Source organism: Myotis nattereri (genome assembly GCF_964212035.1).
Source record: "Myotis nattereri genome assembly, chromosome: 2".
Classification (NCBI taxonomy): Eukaryota; Metazoa; Chordata; class Mammalia; order Chiroptera; family Vespertilionidae; genus Myotis; species Myotis nattereri.
Window position 1 is genome coordinate 55,034,330 of NC_138076.1, and position 26,481 is coordinate 55,060,810.

A 26,481-nucleotide genomic window follows, 5' to 3' on the forward strand; every position below is an offset into this window, starting at 1 on the left:
TGATATGAAAAGCAATCTATCAGGCAATATACGTATGCTGCATAGTGCCAAACAGCCCCAGGTTTTGTCCCATTTTTTTTTTGTTATTTTGAGCATGCTATTTAACATAGGTATGCCTCAGTTAACTCTTTTTACAATGGGCTTAATGATTATACGTTATATGGTTACTTGAGTATTAAATATATGACCTAAAGTCTGTACATGTATTATTCTGTTCAATGCTCACAACATTTTATGAACATCTTAGACCCATAGGTTAAGTGATATAATGAATGTGTTTTCATTATATCTAGAAATTATGAATTATCAAAAAATAGTATTACCAATATTATGAAGGTCACTATGTTAATGAGGAAAATATTCTTCAAATTATGGACAAAAATAAATTATATGTTGATCTGTAAAATGAATGTATGATCTAGTGACTGGTAGGCATACAATAGGCATCTGTATTTGTTGATTTAATAAAAAGTGATATTTACATTTATATTTTCATTTCAAAATTTTATCCTCAAGCAAATTTCAATCAAGAAAGAACAACCATTTTAGCTTATATAAATATCAACTCACCCCTTCATATTTTTATCTTTAATGACAAAAGAACATTGGAAACATTTTAAAATTTGCCCAAAGAAATCATCAATACCAAAAAACACAGTTCATTACTGATCATTTCACTGGCAGTTCAGGAAGTTCAGGGAATCTGTGGATAAGAAAATAACTCACATAAGTGAGAATGTGTTTCAAAGTAAAGCCCTAAAAGACAACTTTTTTCTGGCTTCAACTTCCAGTTTCATCCTCTCTCAGTTCATTAACTCTATCAGCTCAAGAAAATTTCTTGTCCTTTCTTGACCCTCATTACCATAGCACAATATTTTTTTTTTTTTCCTGGTAGGTTACCACCTACATCTTTTACCACTTTTTCTCTGTATCTTTTACTAGCGGTTTCCTTCCAAACTCAAAATGAGGGAAATCCACATGCATGGCTTTTTGATCTTTTTTTTTTTCTTTTTCAAACAATATCAATATTGCCTCTTTAATTAAACAAATCCATAACATGTGCTTGCTTGCCATTTATATGTTCATAGATCGCAAATGTATATTTCTTGCCCAGATTGTACATCTGAGGTTTACACGCCACTGTGTGATTTCCTCCTAGAAATATGTACTTTGTTGAACTGGCAATTCAAATCAACATGTCTACAATCTTATCTACACTAATAAAAGAGAAAAATGGTAATTGGCGTACGGCGATACCTTTTTCATTGGCTAATCAGGGCTATATGCAAATTAACTGCCAACTAAGATTGGCAGTTAACTGCCAACAAGATGGCGACTAATTTGCATATGTAGGCACAATGCAAGGAGGTGAAAGGGAAAGCAGGAAGAAGCCCCCTGCCACTGACAGTGATCTGAAACCCAGGGGGGAGCTAAGAGCTGGGGGGCAGGGCAAAGGCGGCCCTGGGGCCTGGGGCCGCCTTTGCCCTGCCCCCCAGCCATGATCGGAGAGAATCAGGCACCTTTGCCGCCCTGGCCAGTGATAGCAGGAAGTAGGGGTGGAGCCAGTGATGGGAGCTGGGCACGGTCGAGGCTGGCAGTCCTGGGAGCTAGGGGTCCCTTGCCTAGGCCTAAAGCGAAGCCCACGATCGCGGCGCCCCCCCGCTGCCACTGCAGGTCCCCGCTGCTTGGGCCGGACGCCTAGGCCAGAGGCGTTAGGCCTGGGCAGGGGCGGAGCCTGCAACTGCAGGGAGCTGGGGGTCCCCTGCCCAGGCCTGACACCTCTGCCGGAGGCCTCAGGCCTGGTCAAGGGGCCGATCCGGTGATTGGTGATCGGCGGGTGATGAGGGTCAACTCCTCTGGCCGAGGCATCAGGCCTGGGTGGGGGGCGGAGCCGGGGATTGGGGGGATATGATGGTCCCCTTGCCCAGGCCTGAAGCCTGGGTCAGAGGCGTCAGGCTTGGGCGGGGGGTGGAGCAAGTGATCAGAGGGAGATGGGGGTCCCCTGCCCAGGCATGATTTCTGGGCCAGAGGCCTCAGGCCTGGGCGGGGGCCAGAGCCAGTGATTGGGGGGAGATGGGGGTCCCCTGTCCAAGCCTGACACCTCTGGCGGAGGCGTCAGGCCTGGGCAAGGGGCTGATCAGGCGATCGGAGGGTGATGGGGGTCAACGCCTGAGGGCTCCCAGTATGTGAGAGGGGGCAGGCTGGGCTGAGGGACACTCTCCCCCCAACCCCCACCCAGTGCACGAATTTCGTGCACCAGGCCGCTAGTTTATATATATAAAAGCCTAATACGCAAAGTGCCCCCTCAGAAGTTCAACCAGGAGACCAGAAGTTCGATCACTCGCTATGATGTGTGCTGACCACCAGGGGTGGCACGGAACGAAGGAAGGCCCTGGCTGGCAGCTGGAAAGCCCCAATCAGCCCTGATCACCGGCCAGGACTAGGGACCCTACCCATGCATGAATTTCATGCACTGAGCCTCTAGTCTGTAATATAATTTTCCTGTATATAGATTTCCTTAACCATTTATTTATTTTCCAAATTTCTACCTGTGTGTTTGTTTTTTTCTTTTTTGTTTTGTTTTGTTTTAATTTAAATCTGAGTTTAGTATCTCCTGGGAAAATAACATTGAACTTTTTCCATTGCTTAGCCAATTTGTCCTCAAGTAATTGAAATGTAATATCATGGTGTGCCCAAAAGAAAGAGCAAGTGAGTAATCAATGTCTGCACATTATTTACCAACATACAGTATTAGCCATAGGCCAGGCACTTAAAGAAATACTAAATAACAGACACTCCCATGTGAGATTTACATATGTAGTAGGGTGGAATTTTTTTTTAATTTGTTTATGGTAGGATAATCATCAGAATAGAACTTTGGTGGTTTTGGAAAATTCAGCAATGGTTAAGTCCAGGAATAGTGATGCTTAAGATTTCCTGAAGGCAGCTAGAGAACTTGCTTATCAAGTGAGTTGAACCAATCAGAAGTTCTGTGTTGGGATAACTTAAAGAAGAAGTTCTCAACCTTTGGGATATGGAAGATATATAGGTGGAAGGGAGAAGCTCTGAGAACAAGAGGAAATAGACAACAAGCATAGTTGACTGTTTTGTAGTTATCAAGTCACCTTGCACCATATGATTCCATTGGTCATTCAGATTTCTATAGTTAACGCAATGTTTCCTTCTAAGAGGAAAATACTCAATTTTGGCCACATTCATTTTAACTTCATTGTTCTTCTGCAAGCAGATCTGAATAACAGAATATTGTAAATCCACTAGAGGCCCTGTGCACTAAATTCATGCATGGCGGGGTGGGGGGGGGGGGGTTCCTCAGCCTGGCCTGCACCCTCTCCAATCTGGGACATCCCTCTCACAATCCAGGACTGCTGGCTCCTAACCACTTGCCTGCCTGACTGCCTGCCTGATTGCCCCTAACTGCTTCTGCCTGCCAGCCTGATCACCCCCTAACCACTCCTCAGCTGGCCTGATTGACACCTAACTGCTCCCCTGCTGGCTTGATCTCTCCCCCAAATGCTCTCCCCTGCTGGCCTGATCTGGCTCCCGACTACCCTCCCCTGCTGGCCTGATGGCTCCCAACTGCCCTACCCTGCAGGCCTGGTTGCACACATCTGCCCTCCCCTGCAGGATATGTTGTGGTGGCCAACTTGTGACAATGTGAGGGCGGCCATCTTGTGGCTGCCATCCTGTGATGATGTCACGCAAGGGCATCACACCACATGGGCTTTTATTATATAGGATAATACAATGGTATTATTGTTATTTTCAATATTTGTCTTTTAAGAGTTTGCCTATGGTTTATCAGTAATCTGGGGTCAATGAAAATGGCTACATATTAAACAAAAATAATTAAGTAAAAAGAGCGTCAATCTAGGATATGATGATAATAATGATGATGTTTACATAGCCATCTAATAACACTTTCTCTGCAATATTTCTTTCATTTAGCTCTCCTTCAAAGTTTAGCCCAGAAATCACCAAATCACTATTTCAACGTATTGCAATCAGACTTCCATCTCCCCACTTTTACCTTCATATCAGTAATACTGATGTTTTCAAGGTCATCAGTGGCCTGCAAGTGTTCCTCTATGGCAGCAGATTCCCAGGCCTTGGCAACTTTCTCCTTCTGAAATTCCTATCATCACATGCCCTTGGTTTTCTTCAAATCTTCAATGTAGTATTTTCAGCTTTCCTTTTCAGCCTCTACTCTTCTATCTTGTATCTAAATGTTGAGAATACTCATACTTGGTCTTTGTCCTTTGTTCTCTTTTCATACTTACTAGCTATAAAAATAATCTGCCCAGCTGGCGTGGCTCAGTGGTTGAGCACATTCCCAGATGTGAGCTTGATCCCCAGCGTGGGGCATGCAGGAAGCAACCTATCAGTGATTCTCTCTCATCATTGATGTTTCTATCTCTCTCTCCCTCTCTCTTCCTTTCTGAAACCAATAAAAATATGTTTAAAAATAATAATTATTAATACCTTGTTCTGCCTTTGCTTGGTAATTTAAAAATAAATATTGAAAATCTCTAATTTATAGTGTGGTTATGAAAATTAAGTAGGTTAATACATCTAGTGAATTTAAAATGGTTTTTGGAAAATTGTAAAAAATCAAGAAATGTTTGGCATCTGTATGTAAGCTTTATTCTTCAGCCAACAGCAATATGCTTTTAGCCATTCTATGACTTATTTATCTATATGGCAGCATTCAAGAATTCAAATTTTTTTCTATGGATCTCCTTCAAGATCAATGAATATTCTTTACCAAAAACTGACAAATTTCACTCCCTATTTTGTGGGGAAGGATTGGGAATTTGTCTATTTGTTTGACCCTTTTCTTGTGTCTAAGTGACTCCATGTGCTAAATGTATAGAGTCTAAGATCCTGGTATATTATCTGGCACAGGTAGGTGCTCACTTTTAGAGGAATCAGGACACAGCTTTGTGACATCTAAATATTTGAAGTGCTTTCCCTTTTTCATCTTTCAAAGTTCTTATACAACAATGAAACTGTGCAAAACCAAAACAGGGCAATACAACCTGAGACATTATGTCTCCATCTCTCTTGATATCTGTTCATTAACCAGCATTTTTTTTAGTATAAATGCTCAACTAGACAAAACCTGTTATAGTGTGTTATTATAAAACCTAATGTCATCTTTTATTGTACTCAGTATTTACTGAGAACGTTGATACTGGACCTCTGAGATTCAAAATCAGAGAGTCATTGGAAAACTCCATAATATAATGATAAAGTCATTTAATTAAAAAATCATGAAAATTTAATATAATTAATATTTTTAAAGTTGTATGAATAGATTGTACATTATAGAAGAAAGGTAGAAATCCTTTATGGAGTGCAGTAGGACAAATAGATGTTTAGGAACAAATTTGACACCAAAAGGAAAAAAAAGCAGTAAAGCAAATAAATAAATAAATAATAAAAAATATGAACTTGTCAGAAAAACTACAAATTGAAAGAAAATTTAAAATATCACTTTGATCTGGGGGTAGGTAAGCTAATAGGATGGCGGAGAAATTAATGAAAGATTCTGAGCGTTGGAAAGGCCAATAATGAATTAGAAAGCTAAGAGGAAAAAAAGTTTTTCATTACCTTAAGGGAAACATAAAACCCACACAGAGAGAATACATAATCAAGGGTGTACTTAAAATTATATTACTGGAATTAGTCTGAAGAATGATCTTGAGTGAGAAGATTACTGATAAAGAGACAAGTTAAAGGTTTAAGAAAATAGTATAAAATATAGAGGGTTAGGATCTGAACTTAAAAAAGATACTGGTTTTCGAGAGAAGGGCTATGTTCAGGAGATATCTTTTTTTTATTAAAAAATTCAGTCAATCAGTATGTATTTGTGGAGAACAGTATATAATAGGAACTATTCTAGATTTATTATTACAGATACTTTCAAGTGCAAATATATAGCATTACAGTTTCTAGTCCAAGATGGTGACATAGGAGGCTCCTGAAGTCACTTCTTTCTAGTCCATGTTTGAAGAATCAGAGAATTAGTGGTGTTAGGAAGTATCACAGACCATATAAAAAGAGAGAGAGCCCTACCTGGTTTGGCGAAGTGGGTAGAGCATCAGCCTATGGACAAAAGGGTCCCATGTTCAATTCCAGTCAAGGGCACATACCTTGTTTGCAGGCTCCTTCCTGGCCCGGGCCCTGGTCAGGGCATGTGCGGAAGGCAACCAATCAATGCTTCTCTGTCTTTCCCTCTCTTTCCCACTCTCTCTAAAAGATTAGTGGGGAAATATACTTGGATGAGGATTAACAAAACAAAGGAGAAGGAGGGAGGGAGAGAGAGAGAAAGGTTAATGGTAAACAGAACTGTGTTAGATATAATATTGCATAATACTTTTCTGGTGGTGGGGCAAAGTTTTATGTATTTTTGCAACTATTAATAGATAAAGTCATCATAAAAAGGATAATTCAGAGAAAAACTTTTGTCATAAATGGGAGAAAATCTGTGTGCTATGATTCGAGTATCTCACTGACATGATCCAGTTGTGGTAAGACTCCAGTGAAAGAAAAGTCATACAATCAGAGCAGTGTTCAGGAACCAGAATTAGGTGGGTATGCCTAAAGTTTCTAAAACTAGACTTCTAGCAGGCACAGTTCAAAAGATGGGGAAAATTAGTATTCAACTCCAAATAAAGGACTTATGTGAGCCACCTGTACTGGGCCACACAAAATATATTTATGTTGTCAAGACATGCCCCAAGTTTGCTTCAGTTATGAGACAAAATGGTTGTATCTATATGAATCAGGATTGGATGTTATGCTGAAGTAACAACACTAATCAACACACACAGAAAAAATAATAATCTAAGTGACTGAAAAGAACTAGAGTTTATTTGTTGCATATATCCCAAAACCACAATAGGCCATCACAAGGAAAAAAAAATAGTATAGACCAATATATCTGATGAATATAGATGATAAAATTCTAAACAAAATATTAGCAAGCTGAAATCAACAATACATTTAAATGATTATACACCAAATTCCAAGAATGCAAGAATGGTTCAACATCCACAAAACTCTATTAATATGATACACTACATTAATAAAATGGTAGATAAAAATTATATGATCATTTCAATATATGCAGAAAAAGCATTTGACAAAATTAAATATTCATTTGTGATTAAAAAATTCTCAACAAGGCAAATATAGAAGAAATGTACCTCAACATAATGAATGACATATAGGACAAGCCCAAAGCTAACATCATGCTTAACAGTAAAAAGCTGAATGTTTTTTTCTAACATCAGAAACAAGATAAGGATGCTCACTCTTGCTACTTTTATTCAACACTAGAGTCCCAGTGCATGAAATTCTTGCATGGGGGGGTTCCTTGGCCAGGCCTACACCCTCTCGCAGTCCGGGACTGCTCGGGGGATGTCCAACTGCCAGCAGTTGGACATCCCTCTTGCAATCCAGGACCGCTGGCTCCTAACCTCTAGCCTGCCTGCTTGCCTGACCATCCCTAACCACTTGCCTGCCTGCCTGATTGCCCCTAACTGCTCACCTGCCTGCCTAATCGCCCCTAACTGCCTCTACCTCAGCCCCCACCACCCCAGCTTCATCCTGAAGGACATCCAGAATGACATCCAGAAGGTCATTTGGCTGGCTGGTCTAATTAGCATATTAGACTTTCATTATTATAGATAGTATCAGGAGTCTTATCCAGAGCAGTTTGGAAAGAAAAAGAAATGAAAAGCATTGAAACTGGAGAGAAAAAGGTAACATTGTCTCTATTTGCAGATTGCATTATATATAGTAATCCTATATAATAAAAACCCAGCGACAGAACAACAGAATGACCAGAACTGGTCGACCAGTCACTATGACATGCACTAACCACCAGGGGGCAAAGAGCTCGCCCCTGGTGGTCAGTGTGCTCCCACAGGAGGAGCACCGCTCAGCCAAAAGCCAGGCTGATGGCTGGCAAGCGCAGTGGACTGCCTCCACAGCAGTACTAAGGATGTCTGACTGATGGCTTAAGCCGACTCCCCGCAGGGAGCAGGCCTAAGCCATCAGTCTGACATCCCCTGAGGGCTCCTGGACTATGAAAGGATGCAGGCTGGACTGAGGGACCCCCAACCCCCGAGTACACGAATGTCATGCACCAGGCCTCTGATATTCACATAAGTTCTTTGGTTGATCTCTCCCCCCACCCTATCTTCCCTCTGAGATTTGATAGTCTGTTCCATGCCTCTATGTCCCTGGATCTATTTTGTTCTTTAGATTTTACATATGAGTGAGATCATGTTATATTTATCTTTCTCTAACTGGCTTATTTCACTTAGCATAATGCTCTCCAGGTCCCTCCATGCTGTCTCAAAGCGTAAGAAAACCTTCTTTTTTTACTGCTGCATAGTATTCAAAGGTGTAAATGTATTACAGCTTTTTTATTGACTATCTACTGATGGGCTATTTCCAGGTCTTAGCTACTATAAATTGTGTTGCTATGAACATAGGAGAGCATATATTCTTTCTGATTGGTGTTTCATGTTTCTTAGGGTATATTCCTAGAAGTGGCACCACTGCATCCAACGGAAGTTCCATATTTAATTTTTTAAGGAAACTCCATAGTGGCTGCATGAGTCTATGTTCCCACCAGCAGTGTAATAGGGTTCCCTTTTCTCCAAATCCTTGCCAGCACTTGTCATTTGTTGATTTGTTGATGGTAGCCATTCTGACAGATGTGAGGTGTTACCTCATTGTTGTTTTAATTTGCAACTCTCTGATGACTAGTGACTATGAGCATTTTTTCATATGTCTCTTGGCCATCTGTATGTCCACTTTGTACTATTATTAGTAAAGTAAATGTCAACAAAATTTATGAATGGCATTTCCTGCATTGGGATTTAAATTGCTTTGTATATAATTTTATAATCTCAAGTACTTTTCTCATTTAACTAAGAATAAGAAAACTGGGAGAGTTCACTGTTACAAAACTTTGACTACAACATTTATATTTCCTATAATTTCTATTACACATAAGGGTTTAATTATTATTATGCTTAAGATAAAAGGTCATTTCACTTGTATTTTGGCTTTGGACTCCTATTTATTTTTTCTTATACAGTATCTCCTTTATTACATCTTTTTCCTTTTCACCACTTCTCATACATATATACAGCTTAAATCATACAGTGCATTAATTTTGCCACACTTAATCAAATTCTTTGACTCAGAAAATTTCCTTTGGCTAATGATGAAATTAATATTATTGTTATGATTTCAGTTTGAAATTATTTTTAGTAAGTTTGTCATGGTGAATAATCAATTACAAATGCATTTCATTGATTTTATTCAATTAGAGTGCACTCATTAAATATCTACTTTATCCTGGATTTATTCCATTTCACCTTGTAATTCAATATTTACTTGAGTGGTCACCTGTCATCAGAGCTCCACATTAGTACAGTACGACATTTAGCCTAAAATTAGGTTAGGGATTAGGTGGAGTAGCTTAGAAATAGGAATATTCTGGCAATTCAGTTATTCTTCATGATAGAGAAAAACAACAGTAAATATGGCATTAGATTAGACCATACTTTTCTCCCGTTACCAGAGCTACTTTAAAGCCCTCAGTATTAGATGGAAGTACCTTGTCATAACTTGACTTTGAAGTGCTTGAGCCAGAACCACTGTCACGGAATCCTGATTTTCTGCGTACTCTAAAGCAGTGGTTCTCAACCTGTGGGTCGCGATCCCTTTGGGGGGTCAAACGACCCTTTCACAGGAGTAGCCTAAGACCATTGGAAAATACATATATAATTACATATTGTTTTTGTGATTAATAATGATGCTTTAATTATGTTCAATTTGTAACAATGAAAATACATCCTGTATATCAGATATTTACATTATGATTCATAACAGTAGCAAAATTACAGTTATGAAGTAGCAACAAAAATAATTTTATGGGTGGGGGTCACCACAACATGAGGAACTGTATTAAAGGGTCGCGGCATTAGGAAGGTTGAGAAAAACTGCTATAAAGGAAAATAAATCCTTATTTATAAATAAATTTATAAGAATTTATAAATAAATCTTTCCTATAAAGGAAAATAAATCATTATTCCTTTGCCCCTTAGTTTTCAAACAATTTTAATTTAAAGGGTAGTAATAGAAAAAGAGCTTTTATAAAATATCCTTTAAACTTTCAATGTATTTTTGTCATGTAAAAGTTCCATAGGAATTTCCATTACAAACACATTTTTTGAAGGCTTTAGATCTTGGTAGTTGAAGTTTGGAACCAAGGTCTTCAGTGTCAAACAGTTGTACCAGTATGTCCTTAAACAAGAAAGCAAGAAGTCTGTATCATTTTTCAGTGGCAACAACAAAAAATAACATAAGAAAAGAGATTTTAAATAGAGAGTGCAAAAGTCTAAAACACATTATTTGACATGAATGCTGAAAAAAAATGAAATAATAGAAATTGCAGTGCCTTGTAAAATTCAAGTATAACACAGAATTCTCAGTATCATTGTTTATCTTTCTGTTTTGTTCATATTTGACTTAAACTTTGGAAATTTGCCTATTGATTAAAATCTTTAAATGCACTTCATTGACCAGAATGTGCCACAGATTTATTTAAGGGTATTATCTGAGATCTCAAGTCTTATGGGCCTAACTATTGTACTATAAGACCCATTTCCATATCAATGTATGCAGTCTCATGATCTGGAGTGAAAAGATGAACAAGGGATCTCTGAGCATTATTTACGAGCCAGTGGAAATTAAATGATGATCTGTAAAGTTTTTGGAATCAAATAATTAAGCAGAACATACCTGTTCCTTAGCTCTGTATCTCTCACTATGAATCTATGTCCTATATAGAGACTCTCAACCTTCCACAGATACCTCAAACCCTGACAAAATTAAGTTTTGCCAGTAGCATCCAGTACTCTAAAATGAATTATTCCTTTGCCCATCATAATTTTTTAAAAGGTAATAGTCAAAAATTGGAGCAAATTTAGAAAAGACTAATCAAGCTGGTGCATGTGTAGATTATTCCATTGTGTAGATTATTCTCAGATCAGGAATTTTTAAAATTAAATTTATTGGAGTAGCTTGGTTAATAAGATTCTATAGGTTTCAAGTATACATTTTTATGATACATCATCTGTGTATTGTATGCCCACCACTCAAAATCAAATCTTCATCCATCAACAAATGAACAGAGAGATTTTACTTTTTAAGGCTGTTCTAGTTAGTGGATCTACTTTTTCTTTTTAATTTATCTTTATTGTTGAAAGTATTTTCAGATTTCCCCATTTTCCTACATTGACTCCCTCCACCTTATATCAGCCCCAGGTTTTCACCACAGTATTGTCTGTGTCCATGGGTTATGTATATATACATATCAATTATTTGGTTAATCTCTTCCCACCACCCATCTCTTCCCGCTGTGATCCTTCAGTCTGTTCCATGCTTCTATGTCTCTGGATCTAGTATTTTGTTCATCAGTTTATTTTGTTCATTACATTTCACATATCCTTTTTTTCCTAGTTCAATAGTTGGAGTTTATTATTTCTTTTTTTTAATTGTCTAAAGTTTTACATATGTCTCCTTTTTTTCCCAATTGACCCCCCTACCCCCAGCCATTCCCACCTCTGGAAAGCCCCCACCGCCCCAGTGTCTGTGTCCATTGGTTATGCTAATATGCATGCATATAAGACCTTTGGTTGCTCTCTAACCCCCCCACGTCCCCTGCCATTTGTCTCTGGATCTATTTTTGTTCATCAAGTTGTGTTGATCATTATATCCCACATATGAATGAGATCATGTGATATTTATCTTTCTCCAACTGGCTTATTTCACTTAGCATAATGCTCTCCAGTTCCATCCATGCTGTTGCAAATGGAAAAAGTCCCTTCTTTTTTATAGCAGCGTAGTATTCCATTGTGTAGATGCACCACAGTTTTTTATTTACATATTCTTAACTATGAACAACCAATCACTGACCATTAGCCATAGGAAGATAATCAGTAACAAAGAAAAACAGAACTGGTCATGGTAAACAAATAATTCAGGGACAAAAGGGACTTTTATGTTAATTCTTACCCTGAGGGTATTTTTTCTATTGATTTTTAGAGAGAGTGGAAGGGAGGGGAGAGACACAGAGACACAGAGAAACATCAATGTGAGAGATACACCGATTGGTTGGATTGGTTGCCTCCTGCAAGTGTTCTGACTGGGGCTGAGGATTAAGCCTGCAACCAAGGTACCTGCTCCTGATCGAAACTGAACATGAGACCCTTCAGTCTATGGATCAATGCTCTAACCACTGAGCACCAGCTAGGGAAGGAACTTTTAACAATGTTAATAAGCATTCCAAAGAGCAAAGAGATCTACTTTTTCTTTTTCAATAAGGCCTTTGGACAGAGATTGCCTAAGATGTCTCTTCACAATATATTGGTTACATTTAAATAGATTTTTTCTTCTAGTTTTAAAAGAATTTTACTGAGAAATAAGTTTCTATTACTTTGGTTACTTTATTTATTCACTCATTTGAAAGCAATTTTTGAGAATCTAACTGCCTAATTCTATTTCACATAGTGAATATAAAGAGAGTGCCTGCCTTTAAGAATGTAAAGCATACTGCTGGCCTGTAAGTAGCTTATAAAGAAGGAAGCAGATATCAAAACAATTTAAGGTCTATATTAATTTAACTAGGGGCCCACTGCACGAAATTTGTGCACTCGGGGGGGGGGGGGGGGCGGGTGTCCCGCAGTCCAGTCTGCCCTCTCTAACATACTGGGAGCCCTCAGGGGATGTCCTAGTGACGGCTTAGGCCCGCTCCCTCCTCCCCTTGGGGATAGGGCCTAAGCTGCAGTCTGACCTCCCTTTGTGGGAGGTGACCAGGCTGATCAGGGGAAGGCACCAGCCCCATAACCCCTCTGCTGCAGCCACTGCCAGTCACCACAGCCAGCAAGGTTTTTTCATCAACACATACTCCAGTCCCTTCACCAAAAATGACAACTTTCTTTAGGCATTTTCAAGATGTGTCTTTCATATAATAATAATTTCTTTATTATCTTTTTCTTATCCTCACCTGAGGATATATTTCCATTGATTTTTAGAGAATGTGAAAGAGAAAGGGAAAGACAGAGAGAGACATCAAAGTAAGAGGAACACTTTGATTGGTTGCTTCCTGCATGAGCCCTGACCTGGGGCCCGGCCAGGGAGGAGCCTGCAACCTAGGTACATGCCCTTGGTCAGAATTGAACTCAGACCCTGCCATCGGCAGGCCAGGGCATTGTCCACTGAGCCAAACTGGCTAGAGCAGGATATGACATTTCTTAGCCCTCCAGCAGCGGACCTTCGTTTTTTTCACCAGGTGTGTGGTAAAAAACCCTAGATCAGGGGTGAGCAAACTTTTTGACTCAAGGGCCACAATGGGTTCTTAAATGGGACCGGAGGGCCGGAACAAAAGCATGGATGGAGTGTTTGTGTGAACTAATATAAATTCAAAGTAAACATCATTACATAAAAGGGTACGGTCTTTTTTTTTTTTTTTTTTTTTTTTTTTTTAGTTTTATTCATTTCAAAAGGGCTGGATCCGGCCCGTGGGCCATAGTTTGCCCATGGCTGCTCTAGATCATCTCTTTGGATTCTTATTACCCAAGTTACTAAGAATATTACCAGTGGCATACAGGGAGCTTAACCAATGAGCAATCAGAAAAGGGGTTTCCTCTGTAGTTCACACCAATTGCTGGCTTGCCACCCCCCCGCCCCGCCCCAGGCCTGATGCCTACGCCAGAGGTGTCAGGCCTAGGCAGGGGACCCCCATCTCCCTCCCATCGCAGAATCAGTCCCTTGCCCAGGCCTGACGCCTTGGCCAGAGGCGTCGACCCCCATCACCCTCTGATCGCAAGATCGCCCCTTGCCCAGGCCTGATGCCTCTTGCCCAGATGTCAAACCTGAGCAGGGGACCCCCAAACCCCTCCAATTGCCGGATCTGCCCCCCGCCCAGGCCTGACACCTCAGCCAAAGGTGTCAGGCCTGGGCAGAGGATCCCCATCTCCCCCCGATCACCGGCTTCTGGGGCTTCTGGGGCCGGCCTGTGGTCGGGGATGGCAGCTCGTGCTGGTGTCTGCGCTGTCTGCCCTGCCTGCAGTATGCAAATTAGCCACCATCTTTGTTGGTGGCTAATTTGCATATTGCACTGATTAGCCAATGGGAGGCATAGTGAAGGTATGGTCAATTACCATATTTGTCTATTATTAGATTAGATGGATTATTCCCTCATTAATGCAGTAAGGACTGGCTTTTGTGTTAGATACACAAACAAAGAACAAATCTCATATACCTTACAGTCTGGTAAGGAAGATAGGCTCATGGACAATAATTACAACACAGCATGCTTAGTACCTTGATAGAGTTGTGCAGTATATTGCAGTATTGAAGAATTCAGAAAATGTTTCATGTGTGGTTGATGCCTGCCTGGAATCTCATAGGATTAATAGACTCTTGACAAGCAGATGATGAGATTAAAGACAGAATTATAAGTGAGAATTATTATGAAGTTGCATTGAGCATTGTGAGAATTGTAAGTAATCCAGTACAGCTGTAGCATACAGTGCTATAAGCCAACCAGCTATGAGATGGAGGGAGTCGGTCCAGCTTATGAAGGGCCTTTGATTCCAGGTTTTAACTTGCAGACAATGAGAATTTATTTTAATGATACTATTTTGCTAAGATTACTCAATGAAATCACCAGAACAGGCAAAAGTAGCCGGGAGAAAATGTCATCTCAAAGTCACTTGTGTTATTTTCCAAAAATCTGATTATCCCGCCTTCTAGACTAGCGATTTTCCCTGGGTGTGTTGCAAGAATTTTTAAAACATGCAATATCTAGTAGTCTGAGTCACTGAGTTTTTCCCTTAGATTGTCAAATTAAAAAAATGACAAAAGTCAACACAACCAGAGCCATCTAGTGTGAAACAATAAAAATTATGACTATTTTTATCAGATAGGCAAAAATATAATAAAGCTTTTGGTGTGCCACGGAACTTTAGTAATTAGTTTATGTGTGCCATAAAATGAACATCGTTTAAAATTGCTGTCCTCGACCCCTGGTAAAATTTCACTTTTTTATTCCTTGTGGTTGTTACATTCAAGTAGCATGTTTCACTTCAATGTTGGCATACATTTAATTTCTGATGATAAAAACTACCAGAGTATTCCCTTCCCTCTCCCCAGATTTCAGAGTGAGCATGAATGCTAGAACAAGGTGCCCGAGCACACTGTACAGATCTGAGCAAGAAATAAACCTTCATTGTTTTCAGCCACTGAGATTTTTTAGTTTGTGTTTGTGATGATTGGTGTTGTTACTGTAGCATAACTTATCCTACCCTGATTCACATAGGTACAATCACTTTATCTCAGAACTGAAGCAAACATGTCTCATAATTAAAGCAAAGGAGACTTCTGGGTGTCAATTGATTTTAGGCAATAATTCTTGAAAACCTGTTATCTACTAGAGGCCTGGTGCACAAATTCTGCACTAGTGGGGTCCCTCGGCCTGTCCTGCAGGATTGGGCCAAAACCAGCTCTCCAAAATCCTCCAAGGGGTCCCGGATTGCGAGACGGCACTGGCCAGGCTGAGGGGCCCCACCGGTGCACAATCAGGGCCAGGGAGGGATACATGGGAGGGCTTCAGGGCATGTACAGCCCATCTCGCTCAGTCCTGGTCAGCCAGATCCCTGCAGCAAGCTCACCTACCCATTGGAGTGTCTGTCCCCTGGTGGTCAGTGCACGTCATAGTGAGTGGTTGAGCAGCCTTAGCATATCATTAGCATATTAAGCTTTGATTGGTTGAACAGATGACCAGACACTTAGCATATTAGGATTTTATTATATAGGATGACCACTAAGTTGTTTCTTGGTTGTCACAGCAAACTTGAAACAACAGAAGCATTTGGGTGGCAGTTTATTACCCAGTGCAAGTGGCTCTTATTGGGAGTTGGTATCCAATTTCTCCGACCTCTTAACTGTTCTTGGTAGAAGTCTAGGTTTAGAAGCATAAGGCACACCCACCTCAGTTCTGGCTCCTGAACACTGCTCTGGGTGTACAATGCTTCTTTGCCTGGAGGCTTACCACACCTGGATCATGTCAGAGAGATAATCAAACTACAGTTCAAAGTTTTTCTCCCCATTTTCTGACAAAAGAGTCTCTGAATTATCTTCTTTTTTTCTCTATTAACAGTTTCAAAAATACTTAAAACTTTGCCCCACCATAAAGACTAGAAAGAACAGCAGTAATCCTAATATAGTCCTGCTTGCTATTCACCTTTCTCTCTCTCTCTGCAAGGTGTGCGGTATTTTCTAACACCACCAACTAACTCTATGATTTTCCAGACACCAACTGAGTGTTCAGCAATCAAATTTAATTCTGATTCGGACATGGAGCCTGCATGGAGCCCACAGGTAAAGGGGAGTTCCACACACTCATACACTTCAGCTGCCAGTCATAAGTCCTAGGCTTCTTGTGTTTTTGAACTGCCAGAAGTTGGGGGTCCCCACAGTCCCCTCCTTAGGTTCAGTAATGTTTTAGGAAGGCTCATGGAATTCAGGAACACGTTGCACTTCTGTTTACCAGTTTATTATAAAGGATACAAATGTACAGCCAGATGAGCAGGCATGTAGGGTCCTGAGCACAGGGGCTTCTGTACCCATAGACCTGAGGGCACCATCCACCTGTCATGTCAATGCATTCATCGAAGCACTCAGAGCCCTGTTGTTTAAGGGATTTTACGGAAGTGTCATCACATAGGTATGATTGATTATTATGTCAATCTCATGCTCTCCTCTTCTCCTCAGAGGTTGGGTTAGGATGGGGCTGGTAGTTCCAGGAGTTCATTTGAGGCTTGGTCTTTCTGGTGACCAATCCCTATCTCAGATCTCTTTAAGTTCTGGCTAAGACTTATCACATTGTAATAATGGATAGATACTCCTATCACCCCTATCACTCAGAAAATTACGGGAGTTTTAGGAACACTGAATCAGGAACAGGAAACACTGTCTAAACACATATTTTTTATTATAACACAAAAGGAGGGTTCTTATTTTCTAAATAAGAAGTTCCCATTAAAAAAAAAAAACAGTTAAAAATAATTTCAAGCTAGTCAGTATTAGACATCACCGGTGAGCTCATATATAAATTTAAGAAAATAATAGTAATTTCTTAAAAGGCTAAAAATGTTAAGGTATAAGCATATTGCTTTTATAACCCTTTTCTCTATCCATTTTTAAAATTGACTATTTAATTGTCAATACAGAGCTTAATATGGAATAGTCTTGCATATATGGGAAACTACAGTACTATCTTAGAGAGTAACTAAGATGGAATAAGTTAAGTTCTTAATCCAGGCATGATACAATATTTGCTGCTGCTGCTGATGATGATGATGATGATGATATAAGCCATTTATTTCCTGTCCTATGGGGGGCATATTTAGATTTATTGTACAATCCTTTTCTATTAACTCATGACCATAAAAATGAAGCCCTGAAATGCCTTTCAGTCTCTTTATTATATGAGCTAAAAGTAGTGGTGTAATTTCATAAAACTTGGGAAGATCTGTTGAAAATTTGTACAGAGGTTAGGCTACCCTAATGATTTACTTTGTATGAAAGTTTTTCTTCTGAAAATAATAGGAAATGTTCCATATTAAATCCAGTATGGCTCAGTTGGTTGAGCATCATCCCATGCACTGAAAGGTTTCTGGTTTGATTCCAAGTCAGGACACATACCTAGGTTGTGGGTTTGATCCCTAGTCTGGGCACATATGGGAAGCAACCAATCAAGAATCAATGTCTTGTTGTCAATCTCTATTGTTGTCAGTCTCTCTTTCTTTCTCTCTCTGATGCTGCCTCCACTCTCTATCTAAATAAAAATCAATTTTTTAAAAAGCCACCAGTTAAATCATCTAGTGTCAAAGTCAAAAAGCAGTGAAGGAATTCCTCCTTTGTTAATTGGCAGATGTGTCTTTTTTTCTTATCTGGACTTGACTCTCCTTTCTAGAAGAATTTACTACTGGTTTCCATTCTATTAAATTTGATATTTTGTCACACACAATAAGCTTGCTAATGTAAATGCTAAATAAAATGTTTTCAGTCTGGGTAGATATGAATCATAAGACAGTTTTCTCTGCATAGAGCTTTAATATTTGATTTTTTTAAAAGGTTAAAATTATCTGCTTGATCTACAGCAATCTGATTGGTCCACAATGGGTTTTCCCTTCCCTTGTCAAACCCCTATAATAATAATAAAAAAAAAGTTTTCATCTGTCTAGAACAGGATCCTATGGGAAATAAAGAGCTCATTGAACTGTTTCACATCATAGTAATCCGAAGAGAAGCACAAGTTAGTATTTTCCAAGGCATGATATATGGGCTTGAAATCACTATTCCCTTTAGGATAAACTAATCTACTACTAAGATCTAGGACCAATTTTAACTTCATACCAACAACCAAAACTATCCTAAAAATTACTCTGAGAGATTTATTTTCTAAATTAGGATGGACAGTAGCTTTACTTGCACTTTTATTGAAGGCAGGTCTGGAAAACCCAGCTTCTGGAATCATGGGACTTCATAATATTCATTGCTAGGAGGCTCTTTGATACTTCCTTCTTGGCATTTGCCAGCTCATTTTTTAGAAAATCAGGTGATAATGAGTAACTTCTTTCTTCTATCATTAATTTGGAATAAATTAAAATGGTAAACATAGGGTACATTTAAGAATTTATATGTAGATTTAATACATGTAAGAGTCTGAATAAAGCAAGTAAATAAAATAAAATTAAAATTAATTAAAAATCTTTAATAGTAGGAATTATGCTTACACTTAGCTCCAATACACCCCAAACTTTGATAGCTACCCAACATATCTATATATGTATGATCATATAACAATATATGTTTAGCTCATATTCTTATTTCATTGATAAGAATGAAATACCTTTCACATGTCTACCAGAAATAAGATAAGAATAAATTTGAATGAAGTAATTAGATGCAAAATCTGATAAGTTGTTAAATGGAGTAATAAGGATGATTTTTGCTACATTTCACCCTCTTAAATCTCATCACCTTTATAAGTTGTTATTTTTATACACTGAAATATTTTCTAAACTATTCCACAATTGTTTCCCATCTCCTACCTGCTACTATTTTATCATTTTGCCTCAATGTATTTTTTCAAGATTAGAATAAGTTTCTGTTTGATCCACAGTAGGTTCACTTATACAATAATGCTGAATATTCATTTGGCCTGTTTGACACTGTGTAGTAAAGATTTTCTATGTCTTCTTCTTCTGAATTATATGTTAAGTACTATAGTGAAATGTATCATTAATTTTTATTTTCTACTTTAAAACTTGAACTTGGCTTTGCACATAGTAGGTAATCAATATTTATTTTAAAATAATTTAATGCTAATTTAGATATCAGTACTTTCATGGTCAAATTAAAATAGATTAATATACAAGTTTGATCATATTTCATTCATTTTAGAAAAGCATTCTATTTTCTCTGTTGGCAGGAAAACATATTTATTTATTTATTTATTTATTTATTTATTTTTAAGATATATATTTTATTGATTTCAGAGAGGAAGGGAGAGGGAGAGAGAGATCAAAACATCAATGATGAGAGAGAATCACTGATTGGCTGCCTCCTGCACACCCCACACTGGGGATGGAGCCTGCAACACAGGCATGTGCCCTGACTGGGAATAGATCCATGACCTCCTGGTTCATAGGTCCATACTCAACTACTGAGCATACTGGCCAGGCCTGCAGGAAAACACTTTATATTGGCAAGAAATTGATACAAAATTACTGAGATTTTTTTTAATATTTCTATGTCTTTTTAAAAAAATGTATTTTTCTTGTGTTTTTTTTGGATCAGTAATTTCATGTGTTTATTTCCCACTTATTTTTTTTTTCAGGCAAATTTAAAGCATCATTCCTAATGGAGTTTGACATCCCTAGTGTAGTTTTGTAAACAGAAAGTTAATTTGGAGATAATTTCATATTTATAGAACACTTTCAAATTTATGAAAAATAAACTAGAAACCAACCATAGTACTTTTCTGTTTACATTCTTAATAAGAATCACAATTATTATTGTAGGCAATCTGAATAGCTTTAAATGTAAGTCCTATTAAGCATTTATCACACACACAAAAAGATTAACCTGAAGTACAGATTAATTATTTTGTTGCCTTTATTCAAATTTCCATCTCTTGGGCATTTTAATGAGAAGTATAGAAGCAGTTTAAAAGGTACTTTAAAGTTAGACACAATTGCTAGAAGTTGCTTTTCTTTATATCAAAAGTTTCATTTGTGCATTAAGTATAAATCTGTAGGCAATAACCATGCTTCACTATATATTCTTTGTATGTAAGATCACTCAATGTAATGACCTCTCAATTTACTCCTTTAAAACACTATAAGGTTCAAAAGAGCAAAGGCAACAGCTAGAAAATAAATTAAAAATTCTTAGGCTACCTCCACAGCAATCCAAGTAATATGCAACTGAATAAGTTATACAATGCATTTAGAGAACTGGATGGTAGTAGCAGTTACTCCGTTTATTACAGTCCCTATGTTCCTAGAATGATAATGATGATAAACTTCTCCTTATTTTATTTGGATTTAGTCATACCATTAAAGAATACTGTACATGTAATAAATGTATGATATTAGGAATAAAGTGCCATGGTGCTTTAAAGTGAAATATTCAGTAAAGAAAATACATTAGTGCCTGGCCTGTATTGCTCAGTGGTTGAGCATTGACCTATGAACCAGAAGGTCACAGTTTAATTCTCGCTAGGGGCACATGCACTGGTTGTGGGCTGGATCGCCAGTGGGGGTGTGCAGGAGGCAGCCAATCCATAATTCTCTCTCATCTTTGATGTTCCTGTCTCTCTCTCTCTCCCTCTTCCTTCCTCTCTGAAATAAAAAAATATATATATTTTTTTTAAAAAGAAAATGCATTAGAAAAGATCACTTGCCATCATTTTGAAAAATATTCACAAATCACGGTATATTTGCACAGTTATATTAAAACAAAATGACCTTCCTACAAATATGCACATATTCTAAATGGCTTATTTTGGTTTTGAAGCATTGGACATAAATCTTTGGAAAGAGTATCTGATAAGGGAAATGATTTTTTAAAATAAAACCTTTGCTCATAAGTTGAGATGAAGTACATTATTCTGCTATTTATAAATAAAATATACTTATTTACAGATTTTTAGGGAAAAACTATTAGTTAGCTAATTATCAGTTCTCATTCTTATACTCTTTGGAGTTCCTGCCTATAATGTTCAAAGCGTTGCAAGTTCTACTTTTTAAAGTCAGAACAAATTTCAAGCAAATCAGTAGAGAATAATGAACCATTACATCCTCATATCCTGGCTAATTATCAAAGAACTAAAAACTCTAGCTACTGTGAAAATCTTTTATGTAAATTCTAAGGTGAGAGAAAAGTCAATGATATCATTACAGCAAAGATGTGGAAATGGCTATTTAACCAATACAGATTAGTTATTTAAGGAAATGTATTTAAAATTTATAAAAAGTTATCCTAAATATAATGCTAACTAGCTAATAAATCAATCATAATTGAGAACAAATATGTAGATTAACTATATCTTTAAAAGAATTATAACTATCACTGCTAAACAAGTTTTGGGCATATATGGTGCTTGTAATGTTATTCTGCTAGAGCATGATTATAGCATGTGATTATATATGTCATATGTGACATGATATTAGTAAAAAAATTTCCTCCTCACTTGAGAATAAGAAATATCACTGTCTAACTGATAATGCAAATATTTTCTATCCTATTTAATTATGTGTTTACTAGTAGATAGCCTAATAAGGAAAAACCGTGAGGGGTCAGAAAAAAAGTACTAACTCTGTTTGCAGAGTCCAAAGAGTAATAGTCCATTGTTTACCTATTGAGAGTAGGACATTTTTACCCAGGTGAAGAGGAAATAAGAATTATCATTATTATTAGCACTATCACCATCATTATCATCTTCATTATCAATCTCATCAATATTCAGTTCATACCAGGCAAAGTTCATACGCTTTGCCAAAGGCTTGAGGTGCATTTTTTTTCTTTTAATCTTCATGATAAACATATGCTATTGGCTCTATCATTCCTGTTAAAAGATAAGGAAAATGAGGCTTAGCAATTTAAGTCATCTTTACCTGACGAGCTAGTAAGCTTCAATTAAAGGATTGGGCACTGATAAAAAGTCCGTGTTCTTTTTTTTAAATATATATTTTATAGATTTTTTACAGAGAGGAAGGGAGAGGGATAGAGAGTCAGAAACATCGATGAGAGAGAAACATCGATCAGCTGCCTCCTGCACATCTCCTACTGGGGATGTGCCCGCAACCAAGGTACATGCCCTTGACCAGAATCCAACCTGGGACCTTTCAGGAATTTGATGAAAAAAACATATGGTGATAAGCTCAAAAAATTACAAAACAAATGATAAGAGAACTGAAAATTTTGTTTTCTTTCTTATGCCATAAATTACTCTCTCTACTCTCTCCTGCTCATCAACGTTTAAATTTGCTTGAGCCTCTTTCTTTTAGTAAAAAAACCACTTCCTTTACTCTCCCTCTCCAGATACCATAGCATCTCTAAACTCCCTTTACTCCCCTGTATCCAGTCACTATAACCATTTCCTTAACCTAACTTACTTAAAAAATTAGCTCAAGGTGAAGTCCACTCAATCTTACTAAAAAAATGCCACTCACAGAGCACTTGTCTTAAATAAACCCAGAGGACACTTTTCAGCCTTTAAGTTCTTTGACTTCTGTGTGGCACATGGCACTGTTGAGTGCTTTGTTCTTCTGGAAGCATTATATTCCTCCTTGGTGGAACACTGTTGCTTTGCTTTTGTTTGTTTGCCTAATTGTTTTTGCCCTAGCCCCATGTCTACTCATTTAAAGTCTCTTTGGGTAACACTACTGAGTCTTCTGCCAGGTGGGCAAGGAATGCCTGACTGATTGTTTGAGATCATGCCACGTATCTAAGAATCCAGTTACTTTTCTGAAAGACTTTCCGTGGAACTTCTGCTTTTCAGTTTCATTTGTGCCTCCACCATTAGCAGAAATTTGAATGTCAAACGACTTAAAGTTTACCAGTCCACCCACATAAAAAGTATTCCTTTTTGCTTCCCCTGTTACAAGTCCTTAAGTTTCCATTCTCCTTCTCTGCTGAGTCCCTAGCCATTCATTAAACCATTCTCCAGCTTTCAGTTGATGATTTGCTCTCTTATTCTCTTTGCATGTGTGGATTTAGAGCTTTATTTCTATTTTTTACTGTCATTTTTATAAGATATCAAAAATATGTAGAGGTATATTCATCATTTGCTGTGTTACAAACAACCATACAATGTCACCCGCATATTTAAAGAAGCATTTATTTCTCAAGCACACATCTTTAGATCAGCTGGAAGCTCAATTCAGGTAGAAGGAAGGCTCTGCTCTATAAACTTTGCAGTCTTCTTCAGACTTGATCATGGTAGGTGTGTATGAAAGCAAGTCAAACTCTGCTTGTGCCAAATATATTAATATCCCATCAACGAGGCAAATTGCATAGCTATGAGGGCTGGGTACTAGTACATGAGAATGAAAACCTGGAACCAATAATTCTACCTACCATAATAATTAGATTTCTGTGTTTAATATACATCCAGAAGAGATTGTGTCTGCATGCATTTATTTTGTCTTTAGCCTTAATTCAATCATTTTAGTTCTCTAAACACCTTATAGGCTTTATGTTGACTTAATAATAAGATCTATTTCCTGATAACCATACTGTTTGGGTGGGAAACAGGCTCTTCCATGGGATCATGAGAAAAGCATTTCAAGATCCATGCATGGGAGATTGCCATGTGACATTGTTTACGTGTGATGCTATATCAAAAATGTTCTCCTGCTGGCTTTCCAATTTACCATCTCTTTCTGTCCGACCATGGAAAAAATACATCCATGTCTTCTTCAGGATGAAGACACAGGTCAATGCCCCACAGTCAGGGAGCCCTAGGGCGCCACCAGACCCGCATGGCCACATGTTTCCAGCCTGAAGAGAACAGGAACAAACAAAAGCTCCTTTGTTTACCTAGAAGCATGTATTCTCAGGCGTGGGAGGAACCAAAAGCTTATTCAAAATAACTAATCAGCCCTAACCGGTTTGGACTCAAGGGTCCCGGGTTCAATTCTGGTCAAGGGCATGTACCTTGGTTGCGGGCACATACCCAGTGGGGAGTGTGCAGGAGGCAGCTAATCAATGTTTCACTCTCATCGATGTTCCTAACTCTCTATCCTTCTCCCTTTCTCTCTGTAAAAAAAATCAATAAAATATATTTTTTTAAAAAAATAACTAATCAGCTTCCTAAACTTTTGGGGCCTTGCACTGGGGTTCACTCCTCTAGCAGACTATCTTTTCCCCAGGTTAGGCTAACAGGCCTCTATGGTCTAATACCTCCTCCCCCTGTGCCATTTTGACTTTAATGTTAATGCCTTTACCTCCCTCATTGTTCTATCCCGTCTCACTTTGAAGAATGTGATATAAAATCAACAATCTTATGCTGGGGCTGACCAGCAGACCCTGATGGATGAGTGATTACTCTGACATAATGTTTGCTGTGAAAGAAAGGGCTAAGGGACTGCCTAGCTAAAGGAACCAGACAGCCTCAATCGCCCACCTCGTTACGTTTTTATTGTAACAGCAGTTTGAGATAAGTTTATGTTTTAGATACAATCAGTAGGGTAAGTAATCTTGGGGGGACACATGCATTTGTAATGTCCTTTAAACAAGGGCACCTAAAGATTAAGCATAAGGATTCCAGTAAATACCCGGGGGTCTGCACATGCACAGACTTGTTTGGAAAGGTCAAAGAACAATTAGGGGTACTGACCTTCAGCATTCTTCCCTTATCTCAGAATGTCCTCCTTACAAACTTTCCAACAAAGTCTCCTGTACTCCCCAACAATCTTATATATAAGAAAGTAAGAGAAGGAATAAACAATAATAAGTAAGTAAAAATAAATATGTATACATACATTCATAGTGGAATAAGGAGAAAATACTTATGACAATTACAGTCCTTGGTTGTTACTGGTTATAGATAATAATAATTTTAACTATTTTCTCCCACTACCCATTCTGTATTCCCTTTGCCTTCAGTAAGGACCTCAGCTGGTCATGGTTCTTTACACGGTGGGGTGACCCACACTTTCATTGCTAGTCCTGTCTGGATTGAATTGTTTTAGTTTCCTTTGACCTAAATTACATGGCATAGTTATACTAAAAGACACCCTAAGGCAGTGGTTCTCAACCTGTGGGTCGCCACCCCTTTGGAGGTCGAACGACCCTTTCACAGGGGTTGCCTAAGACCGTCCTGCATATCAGATATTTACATTACAATTCATAACAGTAGCAACATTACAGTTATGAAGTAGCAATGAAAATAATTTTATGGTTGGGTCACAACATGAGGAACTGTATTTAAAGGTCCAGAAGGTTAAGAACCACTTCAGGCCTAAGGGATATTTTGTGTTCCAGACATCCTCTTCCTACTTCCATTGCAGAGTCATAGTCTAATTTCCCTTTGGTAGACAGAATCAATCATCCCAGCCGGTACCTTAACCCACTTCTTCACCAGTTATTTTAGAGGTTGAGGAACACAAAGTGGCTATGAGTCTGGTAGATTTTACTCATGAGCATTAATTGTGCCCAGCACACTTGCTTACAATGTATCGATACTTGAAATGTGAGTTGCTATTGACAAGGTTTCCTACTTGGTGCTCCTAGACTTTCTTGAAACTTTTAGAGATTTGCTCTAGCAGAGAAATTTATTATAAATGTACACATTTTCAAAGCTACAAGTTAAAAACAAACAAACAAACAAACACAACAAACAAAGAATCATAGTGCATGTGCAAATTCAAATGTGAGCCACTACAACAGGCAGCATCTTTTGCTATAGAAACAACCAAAGCTACTCTGTTATATTCAGAGTCCTTGGTACTTAAATTCTCTCCAGGGAATTTAACCAAGCATGACTCATCAGGGTAATATTTTAAATGAAGTCCATGTAATCAGCCTCCTTTCTATTTGTACTATGATTTTTTTAAGTAATATGCTTGCTTCAGTAGATAAGATAAGCAAACTGAAAATACTAACCGTGACCCTTTTACCCTCTCCAGTCATGCAGAAAGCTTGCAATTTAAATGAAGAAATTGACAATGGAAACAATGCAGTTATATTATATATATTTATACTCTCCTCAATAAAATAAGAAGACCTTATGAAGACAAAAAATTAACTATGAGTTGGTATAAAGTTGCTGTCTGCTAGCAAATACTAGATCTA